Here is a 12056-nt window from a genome sequence, read left to right on the forward strand (position 1 = left end):
TTAGAGACAGATGATCACTCACTTGACTTAATCATCATTATTCTTTTCTGATTTAATAAACTAAAATTCTGTAAGCATTTTATTTTTTGTTTGATTTGTTTCTTAGTTTTCTTATTATTACCCAGAAGATTATTCCAACAGAGTTATACGATATATAGTTGTGAGATATATGATAATGGTTATATGTGATCTTGATTATGTGATATATGATAATGGTTATGAGATATATAGTGGTGGTTATACTGAAAGTTGTATGATTATGAGATATGTAATGATGGTTATGTGCCAATTGGTTATGAGATATGTGATAATAATTATGCTCAAAATTTTGTGGTTATGAGATATATAGTTTGAGTTATGAGATATGTCGTATTGAATTATGACATATAATTATGAAATATATTATTAATGATTATGAAATATGTGATATTGATCATAACTAGATTATGGAAACTAGTAACAAAATTATAAGGAGTAGTAGTGGCTCATAACTAAGCAATAGTTCCAGTTATGAACAAATTAGTTATGATCAAACTGGTCCTAGTTATGAACAAATTCACTGTTGACTCATAATCATTATAAAAAAAAAAAATGGCATGGCACAATCCTTGCTGTCCATTTAGAATGTACCATAGAAAAATCTCCTAAGGCTTACTTTCAATTATCCACGTATTGTTTATTTATAAGGTTGAGTTACTTTCAAGTTTAAATTTAAATTTAAGAGAATTTAAGAAATTTGTATTCATTAAAAATTCTATTTGAATGATTTAAATTATTTATTTTGTAAGACTTTTTTTGTATATAGTTTATGAAAAAAAATTAGATTGATTTATTAATTGTAACCTTTACATTTTATCTTGATTGTATTTGAAAAAATGGATAACATGTATATTTCAAAAAATAGACCATCAATTTTTCAAAGACAAACATTATACAAAAAAAAAAAAATGTTACGATTATCAATCTAATTTTTTTTAATAGATGATATACATAGAAGATTTTACAACATGAATAGTTTGAATCACCTAAATATCCATTGTTAACCTCACTGGTCACTCAAATTCTCTCAAATTTAAATTTAAAAGAAACTTTATCCTATTTATAATATTTTAATAATAGACAATAATAGAAAACACATTACACGAAGTTTCAATATTGTGAAGGTTATATATATATAATGTTTGTAATAAATTCAAAACACAATGTCTTACCATTCAAATCTTTATCTTTTTCCAATAGAAAAGTGAAAAATAAAATCTCACTATCTTCTTCTCTTTCTTTTTCTTTTTTTTTTTTTTTTTTTTCTCGTTTTCATTTTTTAGTCTTGGATTTTTGATCTCTTCTTTTTGGCATAGTTCCAACTCTACTCTTTGTATGCAAAAAAATAAATAAATAAATAATAAATAAATAAATCTATGATCAAGGTGTGTATTTTATGTTCCAGCTATAATTTTTATAGCATTTCATTATGACTTATCGTAATGTTAATTATAAGTTATTGTGATATTTGTTGTAACTTAGTCATGACCGATTGTGATTATTATTTGAACGAGGGTGGAGATGTCTTTAGTTACGAGTCAAATGGTGTTTGGTTATGATATGTAGTTATGACTAGGTATGACCTACTATAATTCTAATTTTTGCAAAGAGGTCTTTAATTATGCCTTAAAAGGTGTTTGGTTATGAACCATTAAGTTTTGACATAAAGTAATTTAGTTATGATATTTTGTGATTTCAACACAATAAGTATCATAACTTGCATATAGTACTTTTTAAGAGGTATGTATTAAAACATTACCCGTATATACACCTCTATGTATACAAAGCATGTGCGCATGCACATATATACCTATACTATATGTATAATCAAATGTAGTTATTTTGTCAAAAGCCTCTAAATATTTATTTATAAATTCTCATAATTTTAAAACTCTCTTTCCTACGTGACAACCCTCTTTGATTGTCTTTCGTATTTTCTATTTCCTCTATTTTCTATTTGTTTGATTAATTAAAATGAAAATTAATTTCATTACTTATAGATAAAGATTTGAATTTCAAAATTCCTCTATCTAGATAAATATATAAAAATTGATAAATAATTTATGAAAATTAATTTTATATTCCATAGATAAAGATAAAAATTAAATAGTTAATTTAAAAAAGTTAATTTCATTACTTATAGATAATTTAAAATTCTTCCCATAAATAAACATTTAAAAATTAATATATAACTTATAAAAATTAATTCCATAGCCTACAGATAAAGATGAAGGTTAAATAATTGATTTAAAAAAAAACGAAATTACTCTTTTTTTTCCCTTTATTTTGTACTTTAATTAATTTCATTATAGATAAACATATAAATATTCATAAATAATTTATGAAAATTTATTTCATGACCTATAGATAAAGATAAAAATTAAAAATAATAATAATTTTATCACTTACAGATAAATAAACATATAAAAATTGATAAATAATTTATAAAAATTAATTTCGTGGTCTATAGATAAAGATAAAGATTAAAGAATTAATTTACAAAAAATTAAATTTAGAAAAAGATATAATTTGTTAATCTATATATCTGTCAAAAACACTATATTATGATTTACTCACATATTTTTTTTTCTCCTTCTATCACATATTATCCTTTTTTATTTTGAATTTTTTATCTTATGAAATATCCTTATCTATAACTTTTTATCTCTTCTTAAATTCTTAACATTCTCTTAATAATATGTATTATTCGTTATTATCTACTAAGTGATAAAGATAAAAATAAATAAATAAAATTTGGTTAGCTCTGAATGAGAAGTGTATTAATAATGAAATAATGAAGGCTGCATAGGAAGAGGCAGCACTTGTCATTATATTTATCCAAGGTAATAATTTGATATTCCTTCTTTTAGTTGTTAAAAATAGTTTGCATTAGATCATTGCCATGTGTTTTTTCTTTTTCCTTTTTTTTATAAGCCTGTCATTTATTATAGTATTTCTTCAATCCTATCTCTAAATTCTGTCTTTGAAATTTTTGTTTTTTCAATAATAAATTTTAGAACCAATTTCTTCTCAAATTTGTTTTCTTAGTGCATATTTTATTGAAAAATCGAGACGAGTAAAAATTCTATATGATATATGAAATTAATGAATATAATACAAGGAGGATAGGAAAATGCTATATATTTGTCGATTTCTCTCTGTTATTATTAGTTGATTTGCTAGATTATATTATCAATTTAGAGCACATATGATTTAATTCAATATCCATGACTTTAGTTACATTTGACCATTTTTTCGTTGAGTAACCTATATAATTTTTTGGGTAAATTACACTAACGCCCTTGAGATTTATGTTTAATACAGATCTCTCCCTCACATTTGAAAAATTACATTCCCCACCCTAAAGCTTGCAATCTCATTACAAATTATCTCTGGATTGCTGATGTCATGTCCTAAATTTTCTAAATGACAATCTTGCCCTTTTTTCCTACCATTTCTTTTTCCTATCATCATGACTACATTCTACAACTTTCCATCGTTAAAAAATTCCATTAAATATAACAAAATAAGATTATGTACTGAATTTTTGTATTTTTATATTTGGTGAATTTTAAAAAAAGAAATCGCAAAATATTATATTTGTTAAGTATATCTAGATTAGGTGTATCTAAAAAATAAATAAATAAATAAATAAAATTTTGCTTAAAATATTTAAAAAATTCAATAAAAAAAAACACCAAAAAAAATTTCAATTTTCTTGTGTGTCTTAAACCAAAGAAGATGATTGTTATATCCCTTGAAATGACATGAATAAAATATCCTCATTAATTTATTATTTTATATGTATAAAGGCTAAGGAACAAATATGTCATTTTAATCTGACATAGGGGTAAATGTAATTTTTCAAATGTGTGAGGAGGATCTATATTAAAAAAAAACTTCAAGGGGTGTTAGTGTAATTTATCCCAATATTTTTTGTTGTTATATAATGATTAAAGCTATCATTTGTTATATTTCTTCAAATATAATTCAAATAATTTTTCATCATTTTTTTTTATAAATAAAATAGATTAAAACTATTTTCTTATATAATTTTTATAATCATATGAAGTTCTTATCTTGATTAAAAAAAAAAATTAAATGTTGTAGGAACTATGCAAGTATTATTCAAACTATAGAGAAAATATGGAGAAAGATTTATACTTTGATATAATATGCATGCATTATTGATAGGGGAGATCAAAGATAGAGAGTTGCAAATAGAATCAATTAATGATTTATTTGAGAAGTTCTTTTTATGAGAAAGGTAACAAACTTAGATTAAAAAAATCTTAAAATTACTTATAAATTATAATTAAAAGTTGAGATTTATTCATAATTTGGTCCCACAATAATAATATATACCACTGATTTAAAAGTCTAAGTAAATTTACAATAACTTTTTCTGAGTTTATAGATTTTTTATTTTTGCATGACACCATAGTTTGATATGAGTTATTTATATTATCAAGTGATTGTGATACTATTATTCTCAACAATCTTTATAATTAACAATTTTTTATGCATATCAAATTTTATTGTGAAATTTTATGGGTTAATTATTGTTAATGTCTACCCAGATTTCCTAACATCATGGCTTACCACTATTAATACATAATTCAAGATTAAAATGATTTATTTATCACATAAAATGTATATAAATAAGGGAATACAGATTGATCAGAATAAATTCAAAGCCATCATTGAGGCCAAGCCTCTATCAAGTAAGAAAGAAGTACAAAAGTTCCTTGGTCAGGTTAATTTTCGTTGAAGATTTATTTCTAACACTGCAGGGAAAACTAAAGTATTTTCTTCTTTGTTAAAGTTGAAAGATGAGGAGGAGTTTGTGTGGACAACAGAGCATCAAACTACTTTCGACGGAATTAAAGCCTACTTGGCCAAACCTCCAGTACTAATACCACCAATGAGCGACAAGCCTTTTAAGTTATACATTGTTGTAGCACAAGATTCATTGAGAGTTTTTCTAGCCCAGGACAATGAAGAAGGCAAGAAGCAAATAGTTTATTACCTTAGTAGGTTTTTAAATTCTTGTGAATGTAAATACTCAGCTGTAAAGAAGTTATGCCTTGCATTGTACTTTGTAACAATGAAATTAAGATATTATCTTTTGCCTACTGTTGTTTTGGTAATTGCAACCACAGACTTGGTTAAGTACATGTTATCTAGACCAATGTTAAAAGAAACAATTGGCAAATGGATATTAGCTTTGTCAGAGTTTCATCTAGAATATGTCCCTCAAAAAGTAATAAAAGGACAAGTTTTGGCTAACTTTTTGGTAGATCACCCATGTCAAATGAAAAGCTATGAGATAATGGATCTTGGTATGATCAATGTTGAGCCATGGCAAATGTGGTTCGATGGATCAAAGTCCAATGGTCTGATTGGAATTGGTGTTGTAATTAAGTCACCACAAGGGGTAGAAACCACACATGGTTTCAAAGTTGATGAAATTAATTGTTCCAATAATCAAGCTGAATATGAAGCTTTAATAATGTGATGCAAACCAAATTCAAATCAAGAATCAAATAGAGAGAGAGAGAGAGAGAGAGAGAGAGAGAGAGAGAGAGAGAGAGAAAACAAATGCCCCAATTAGGGGTAAAATCCCTAAAGGTTAGAGAGAGAAACCAAGCTCTACTCCAATCTCAATGTATATTCTTATTCCAAAAACTAAGTACAATGGGTACTACATCACTTATTTATAGACTACAACAAACAAGCTATTTAGCATACACCTAATCTATTTATTCTACTACATCATACTCTCCCTCTTTAAGAAACTTGTCCTCAAGTTTAAGTGGCAATTAAATGTGCTCAATGTAACACCAAGCATTGACTCTAGGGTAGGAATAGGTGCTACATCTCCATGCTCAACACGAACATGTCTCCTTATAACTCATCCTTAAGCGAATACATCAATCCACTTCTTTGGCTAAGAAACCATAGGTGCAAACTGATAACTCCCACCACAACCATACTCTCCTTTGTTAACACTTGGACAGACTCTCATTTTTTTCCCAAGCCGTTTCACCTCTGACATGCAGACCAGTATAAACGAGTACTCTTCCTATTGGAACGAGACTACTAGGCTGGCAAATGATATCGTCCAAAACAAACAAGGCTGAAAGATAGGACACATTGGGACAGGATCAACATTGCAACTACTAGGTAAGAGCCACGTGAGAAAAGCTAATCAAGATGGAGAAATCTGCATTGCATTATTCCTTCTGTCCCGTAGACACAATCGACAAATGAGCATCACTGCCAACAGCATACTCAACTCAAGCCAACATCTTATAGAGGCACGTTGAAATAGGAAACACTGACAATTTCAAATAAACGCTTTGAAGCTTTCAAAAATAGCATGATACCTCTTTCAAGGCACAATTTATTGCTCATTAGTTTCAACTCATCTCCTTGATTATGAATTTGATGTGGACTTGCATCATTGCTCCTTCCAATTGAGAGATTCATCACAATATTTTCACCCAATTTCGCAGCAAAATATTTGTCTCAGATACTTCAGCAAACTGATTCATAGTACATTGACACAATGCCAAGACTCGACAATACTTCAGAAATAATAGGAAAATTGAATCGTGCACAACATGGAAATATTAGTCAACGCAGTCCTCAATCAAAGATGGACACCAATAGTTCACAATATCGTGAATCCAAGAACAGAGTAGAAGTACAATTGAATTTCTAAAATCTGTAAACTTACCCCTAGGGTAGCAAAGGACTGAATCAGCAAACCCGTAACACTTGAAATGGAGATTCAAAAAAATCGAGATCTACTAAGACTTGAATTAAAGTTAGAAAATTGAAGCACACTGTGGAGTCACGAACTGAAATCAAGATTTCAAAACTTGAAATCTCCCAAATCACGAGTCAAAAGTCGATGAAATTTGAAGAATGAGAATCGTAATAGCTCGTCGAAGCTTTGTGAATCGATTCAAATGGACTGCAATCAAGTTTTCGAGTCTCACCCAAGACTTGTAGGTCAGTAAACTCTGATCGCAATCGACAAAGAAAAACTCAGATTGCAATCAACTAGCGAGATCGACATCTAGGGAAAACCAAGTCAAATTCTCATGTTCGTCAGACCGTGTACTCGAATGGTGACTTCAACTTCGAACTTCAAAGAGATTAGATCACAATGGTCGTCTCATGGGCTCCTGACAGGTCCAAGCAAGTTAGGGCTTCGAACTTGAATCTTGAATGAAGGCTTCAATTTCCTAACAGATTCGAATCAAATTCAAGGCTTCGCAGGAGATTGCAAACCAGCTAGGGTTTATAAGGCCGATTCAACGAGTGCAGTACGAGATTCAACCCAGAGTAGAAGGTTGAACTGCAATTAAACTTCGATTCGAAGTTGTGGAGATGCGATTTCACTTTGAGTCGCGATGTGATTTCTCAAGTTGATTTCACTGATCGACTGGCGATGTGTTCGCTACTGAGAATGGAGGTTGACTTCGCAGATTCTTGGTTCATTTCGAACGAAATCTGAGATCTATAGCTGCTGCGACTGAGATTCTTCGTGGGCAATCGACTCAAGTCAGTTTCTAGGTAATGAATCTTGAAAATTTAGAAGGTTACGATCCAAACTCGAGGCTCTAATACCAAATGATGCAAACCAAATTCAAATCAAGAATTAAATAGAAAGAGAGAAAACAAATGCCCTAATTAGGGGTAAAACCCCTAAGGGTTAGAGAGAGAAACCAAGCTCTACTCCAATCTCAATGTATATTCTTATTCCAAAAACTAAGTGCAATGGGTACTACATCACTTATTTATAGACTACAACAAACAAGCTATTTAACATATACCTAATCTATTTATTCTACTACATCATAATGGGACTGGAAATGCTTATTGGATTATAGGTTCATACAGTTGATATATTTGGAGATTCTCAATCGGTTGTCAACCAAGTGAAAGGAATTTTCAAATGTCAAAGTGAAAGCATGTTACCATATTACATTTTTGCATTACATTTACTTTCTCAGTTTCAGATAGCAAATGTGACTTATATCCCAAGGTTCATGAATAGCAAAGCCAATAATGTAGCTCAGAAGGCTTTGAATTTCAGAAGAAGGGACGACACTCAGTTAAACATAAGTCAAACAACATATCAAAAATTAATACCACCCTTAGCTAAAAGAAATGTTGTGTTGCAAGTCAATCATACTGACTTACAAGATCAAGATTTGAGACATCCAATCATGTAGTACTTAACTAGCCCATATTCGAAGGCCAGCAGAAAGATTAAATTACAATCTATGCAATACATAATGTATGGTAATGCTCTTTACAAAAAGGGAGCAGATGGGTTGTTATTGGAATGTCTAGGGTCAAATGAGGCATTGACAGCCATGGTTGAAGTTCATGAAGGCATTTGTGGTGCTCATCAGCCTGGTGTGAAGATGAGATGGTTGCTTCGAAGGTATTCCTACTATTGGCCAACCATCCTTAAAGACTGTATAGAGTATGATAGAGGTTGCCAGGCATGCTGTAGACACCCCATTTTTGACCGACTTTAAGACTCAGATGTCACCGATTGAGCGCTTGGTGATGTTGCATATCGTGCTCGTTCAGAGGGTTCAGAGTCTTGGCCGCGAGCCTTGCCTCCGGACTTCCGGACTCTTTCTTGCTTTGCATCGGTTTGCGAACTAGGCTCTGTTTTTTCTGTTTTCTCTTCCCGAAGGGAGGGAGAGGTCTCGTAGATCATCTCTTAGTGGCCGTAGGCTACGTTTCGTGGTCGTAAGCCATTTTGCCCGTTTGGAGTCTGATTTTTGATTTTTCGGAGCCGTTGGCCGTGTGCCTCGGTTCGGGACCGCTTAACCACCTCCGTTCACTCCGGTTATTGGCATACATCTTATTTACTCCCTTTTGAGGGACACTGTGGCTCGAGAAACCAACTTCGTGGTCGAACACCACTTCCGGTGCCTAACAGTCAGTTTTCAGGGCCTCGGGCTGCGCGTTTCGGCCCCCGAACCTTCATTTTGCATCGATTTGGGTTCATTTTTGGCAGGGACCTCTGTTTCATTGTTAGAAAGGTCGTAGAAGGGTGGGAGGCCAGTAATTTTTCTGACAACCAGTTCTATTCCTCCATCACCCTTCGTCGCCCGTTTTTCTCACTTGAAAGCCAATGTTGACCACCCTAAGGCCACCTTTTCTTGCTCCAAACCACATATTTGTGTTGTACACACCTGGGAGGCCACCAATATCACATGGCCGGCCAGTAATTCTGTGTGACCCTTTTGAACCCCTCCTAAAAGTGGCCCTTTCTCTCTCCTGGTTCACTTTCTCCAGTTTTTGACTACATGGTTGTGTTGTGCACACGTGAGAGGCACCTTTTTTGGTATGGCCGACCATTAATCCTCATTGAGCCTTTTGACCCTTGGCCGGTCGGCCATGGGAAGAGCCGGCCGGCCACCTGCAACTCCAGTAACCGGCCGGCCATGATCTCCTCCACTGGTACAGTTCAAATATACATTCTGTTTCCCCCCAGATTTTGTATCCGGGGGGCTGCATTTTTGGGGGGATACTTGAATTCTTTCCCCCCCATTTTTCCCTCATTTTCTCCCCCTTTTTGTCTATATATCAGACCCTCCAGCTCTATTTGGAGGGTTACAAAAATTTCCCCCAAGCCTCTTGCATTGATTCTTCCTCTCCTCCTCTTCCAACCCTCAAAACCTCTCAAGTCCTACACCCCCTTTCTACACCACCACCTAGCACCACACCACCACCTCCATTCCAGCCACTTGGAGCTACTTTCCAGAGCTGAGGAGCACCATTTCTGGTGCCAAGAGATTGTCGAAGATTGGTCTACAAGGGTGAGCCTCTTTTCCCCTCTTTTGAGTTCATTTTTGAATGCTTTCTTAGCCATTCTTGCTTACACTTTTGGGCTTCGACCCTAACTGAAAATAGAATTTTTTTGAGCTCTTTTTCATGTTTGTTTAAGGGCCTCTCACTGTTTGAGGCTTCCTTTTTGCACTTGCTTCTTTACCTCTCTTGTATGCCTATTTCTTGTGTAGTATTTTTGGCCTACGTGTAAACTGTTTTGAGCTCTATCATAAATTGTAAAGTGGCTCATTTTGAGCCCTTCTTCAACATTGAAGGGCTCATCACTGTTTGAGGCTTCCATTTGCCACTTTCCTTTATATCCCTCTTTTGGCCTTATTTTTGCATGATTTGTTAGCCCCCTTGTGTTTTCATTTTTGGACTCTGGTCCGAACTGTAAATGGCCTTATTTTGACCCTCTCTTCATGTTTAATCAAGGGTCTTTTGCTGTTTGAGGCTCCCTTTTTACACTTTGTGTTTAAACGTCTTTTTAGGCCTTATTTTGCATAGTATTTTAAGCTTACTTATTCACTGTTTTGGGCTCGGTTGTAAACTGTAAAGTGCTTTATTTTGTGCCCCTATTCAACTTTGTTGAAGGGCTCTTAGCCATTTAGGGCCAGCAGCTGCCACTTGCTCCATTACCTCTCTTTTGGGGCTATTTTTGCATGCTAGTTTAGCCCTATTTGTGTTCATTGTTTGGCCTTACCTAAAACTGTAAATATGCTTGTTTTGGGGCTACCTTGAATCTGTCTTCACATTTCATGTTCAAATAATGCATGTTTTGTATAGCTATAGGCCAATTCATATGCCTAGTTTTGTGTTTCGGGTTCATTCCGTGCATCGGGTGCCATATTGCCATGTTTCGGGGCTGTTTTGCATGATATTTCGGTACTGAAATTTGCATGCTTGTATGCCATATTCCATGCCTTGCCATGTCTTGTTAGAGTGGCATTTTGTGCCTTAGGGTCAATCCTCGGTTTGCGTGCATGCGTGCGCGCATCTCGAGTTGTCTCATTTTCATCGTATGGCCTCCTATGTGAGTGCAGCTGAGGTCCACTTACGTTGGTGTAAACCCATATTGCATTGTGTATGCCATTTCATTTCATAGCATTGTGTATGCTAGGTTGTATGTTAGCGCATTGTGTATGCAATGTTATCTCGTGCATCGTGTATGCCATTTCATAGCATTGTGCATGCTAGGTTGTATATTAGTCGCATTCATGCATGTCATGCATATTGCATTGTGTTTGGGATAGGAGTTAGCCCGAGCACGGGAAGCGAGGGACGTTTCGTACTCCGAGTGGCGGAACGTGTCTCAATTCCCGGTCGCCGACACTCTGGATTATCCATGATGGAGTTTAGGCCCTGTTGTGTTTTCATATGCATTCATTCTATATTGAGTTGCACAATTCGACTCCTCGGCCATCATGCATGGAGATGCGTGATTGGTGGCACGAGGATCGAGGCATGCATACATTTGTGAAAATACATTGCCATGCCCTTTTCCTGCTCTCTATTGCAACAAATCAAGAATCAGCAGTCTTCTGGGGCTTGGCGCGCTTTCCAAAAAATTATTGCAAAACAGAGGCTAATTGGGGCATCACAGTGGATTTCCGCACAAAGCAACCTGGACATGCATCATCCATCATCTGAAGAAGAGTCAAGGCAGTCCCTGGCTTGCATGCCAGTTTATTGTTTTCTTAGTTAATTTGGTAATTAATTAGGATTTTTGTACATATTTGGACTGTATTATTTATTCAGACTGTATTATTTGGGACTGTATTATTCTTTCGGACCCTCCGAGCGAGGGCATAACTGTAACAAGTGTGCGTGTGTGTGATGTATGTTTTCCAACCCCACGTCTTTCTCCCTTTTATTTACCCGCTTATGATGGTTAGATTAGGGCATGTTTTCATTAGCATACAGTATTATAACATGTTTGCATTCATTCATCTGTTTTGCATGCACCGGGCTCGGCGCATCATACTAACTGCATCGTATTTTCAATTCCAAGTTGAATACGTGTTAGCTGTAGCATTTCATATGCCATGTTTAGAATAGCCGAGCCTACTATAGTTGCATTTTTGCATGTGTTGCATTAGGCATTTCTATATAGTTAGGATCATGCATGGATTTCTAATTAGCTTCTGTTT

Source organism: Camellia sinensis, chromosome 2 (assembly GCF_055761805.1).
Source record: "Camellia sinensis isolate YWXY chromosome 2, ASM5576180v1, whole genome shotgun sequence".
Lineage (NCBI taxonomy): Eukaryota > Viridiplantae > Streptophyta > Magnoliopsida > Ericales > Theaceae > Camellia > Camellia sinensis.